The sequence below is a fragment of the Vigna radiata genome, chromosome 1, assembly GCF_000741045.1.
Source record: "Vigna radiata var. radiata cultivar VC1973A chromosome 1, Vradiata_ver6, whole genome shotgun sequence".
NCBI lineage: Eukaryota > Viridiplantae > Streptophyta > Magnoliopsida > Fabales > Fabaceae > Vigna > Vigna radiata.
Genome location: NC_028351.1, coordinates 25,429,559 through 25,432,678, shown reverse-complemented (window position 1 = coordinate 25,432,678; position 3,120 = coordinate 25,429,559).

Below are 3,120 nucleotides of genomic sequence, written 5' to 3'. Positions count from 1 at the left end.
CCCTACACCTCAAGTTTTTCTTATTTATCACTATATCCATATTACCCTCCAAGCTAAATGTTGTGCAAATGAAAAAGCCTTAACTTTCAAAAGCAGTCTAAAGAAAGTAGTATCATCCCCTTATTATCTACCTTTCCACATTCGAGATTTTTGTTCGAACTCCACCATTAGGGTTCATATATGTGGTTTTTCACACTCAAGTCATATATGAAGTATCTGAAAAAAAAAAAAAAGGATGAGTTGAATAGTGTTAATAAAAAAAAAAAATTCGCAATTCTTTTGCTATAGCACGTAATCAAGTTTTAATTATATCTTATTGTTAAAAGAGAATGACTCAATTACTCACACCAAGAGAGGGGGGAGGGGGTCGAATTGGAGAAACTTAAAAACAAAGTCTTTTTAAAATCTTTTTTCGCAAAAAGTGATGTCTTGAAAGCTTTCTTGAAATGCAAGGAAAAAGACTTTCTAATGCAGCGAAAATAAAGTCGAATGAACACAATACAGAGTCGATTAAATGTAAAAGAGTAGGGATTAGAAAATTCAAACACTACTTTTTATACTAGTTCGACCAACCTGCCTACATCTAGTGTCCTTCCAACCACGGGAAGCAAATGCACACTATAATGATCAAGGTTTTTACAACAAGGCTTTTATAGAGACCTCACGTCAAAAATATAAAACACCTCTCTAACCCTCTAATCAAAATATAGGCAGTACAATAACAAGACTGACAGCAAGAATCTCCTCTTCTACTGTCTAAACCCTTTGAGAAACCCCTCAAAGTCAAGAACGTCGCACACTCTTCTTCCTGTAGTCACAACAAGGAACACAACCCAATCTTCAGTAGATTGTAGAACCTAATCTTGCAGTAGACACCCAAATGTGTAGATAGATCAGACTTTGAATACATAGCAACCTTACTCTTCAAGAAATCTCAAGGAGATGATCACCACAGTCACTTCTTCATTCTTGGAGTTTTTTCCTCTTTCTGTAAGAAAGCACTTTTCTGAAAAGATATCACAAAACTGTTAGATTCACTAAAGTTCTTACAGAGATCAAATTCACATCAATTTATAGAATAGCACAACTCTGGCTCATTTTAGTCGACTAGGCTACTGATGCAGTCGAGTATAACAAATCAGTAATGGCAATTAGAAGCAGTCAAAGCAATTCATTGAATTTGCAATTAATGTAGTCGAATAACATTTAATGCTTGGTCAACATATTTAAAAATATGACCATTAGACAGTTATGTCAAGCATTAACAGAATTTCAAAACAGCAATAGACTTAGTCGAATGCAACACATATATAATCCACTATGTAATAATATAAACCATAGTTTTGAAAAAATTTTCTCTTTGAAAAATCTCACAACACACTTTGAATCAGGTTTGTGCAGAGGCACGAGTTTTAATCGACTCAGCCCATAATGAAGTTGACTTAAAACTGTTGTTTTGCAACACAATTAAAATTCAACATTAGTGCATGCAGTTTTTCTTTTCCAAAAACATGTGTCATGCATTCAAGTATAAAATCACATATATAATACAGTGAAATGCAATGAACAACATAGCAACAACATAATTATGTTCTCATATAAGCATATAACATGTAAGCATAGAACATGTAACACACTACAAGAAAAAAGGTCATTATCTACAACCCAAATCCGTATATAAGGCCCAAAATCCGTATATAATTTTTGGTTATATACGGATTATATACGGACAAAAATCCATATATAATACTGTCGTAGCTAATGTTATATACGGATAATCCGTATATAAATTTCATACGGATAATCCGTATATAATATCCGTATATAAATTATATACGGATAATCCGTATGTAATATCCGTATATAATTATATACATAAAATCCGTATATAATATCTGTATATAATTTACATACGAAAAATTCGTATGTAACTTTATAAATTTATAAAAAAAAATATAAAAAAATTCGTACATATATCTTTACAAAAAATTTCCTACATATACCTAAACAAAAAGAAGTTAGCTTGAAAGTTGCACACTTTATATATATTATCAACAGCCAACAATACTCATACATAAAGGATTTACATAAAGGATTTAGTATCTTATAAAGTTCAAATCTCTAGTTATGTACAAGCCAAAGATTTCCAAAGATAAATAAATAAAATCTAGAGTACCTAGAGTTCTCTAATACTAATAGTGGTTCAATGTGTCACTTCCTTTTAACAAGTTAGTATAGGTTGCTTTGGTTGAGCTTAAGCTGATTTCTCATTTCAATCACAGGCAGCAACAAATCCCAAGACTAGTTCTACAAGCTTCCAAATGATTTTTCCAATCACTACTTAAATTGGCAGCAACATATCACGAGACTGGTTCGACAAGCTTCCAAATGTATTTTCCAATCATTACTTAAACTACATTGCTTCAACTCTATCTATCCTTGAGTTTTCAGCAATACCTGAAAGCTTGTACCTCTAGCTATCCTTGAGATAAAAGATTGAAATTACCATTAAAGTGCAATATATATTTACATAAAAATAACTTAAGGGCAAAAATTGAGATAAAAGATTGAAATTACAATTTCTGGTGCAATTTTACACTTCATCCATGCTTAACCTCTTCATTAGAAATCTGCATTATAATGAAGAAAACAATATCATAAGTTTTCCAAATCTCTTCGTTAATGTAATGGAATGAACTATGGTCATAAATACTATTTGTTTACAGCTGACAGATCACAAATTAAATTAAATGGTAGAAATTTAAAAACAACCAATAATATATAGTAAAAAGCTATCATTTTGGGCTTCCATATAGAAATTTCAATAATGCATTCATTTTCCAGCATTAGGTATCATAATTCATGCATAATAGTCATTTTAGATTTTCTAAGGCATTTATACGTATACTTCTACATTGCATCCACATTCTGAAAAAAAAAATCCAATTAAGGAACTGTTAAAAAGGCTAGTTTTAGGTTCATACACAAAAAATTTGTTTTACACTCTTTTTCTGCATTGTAGCTTCACATCTCTCATTCATGAGGTCAATTAAACTAGTTGCATGCATTCTTGCATCTTCCATAACATGTTTCTTTATTTCCATACAATACATCTAGAGC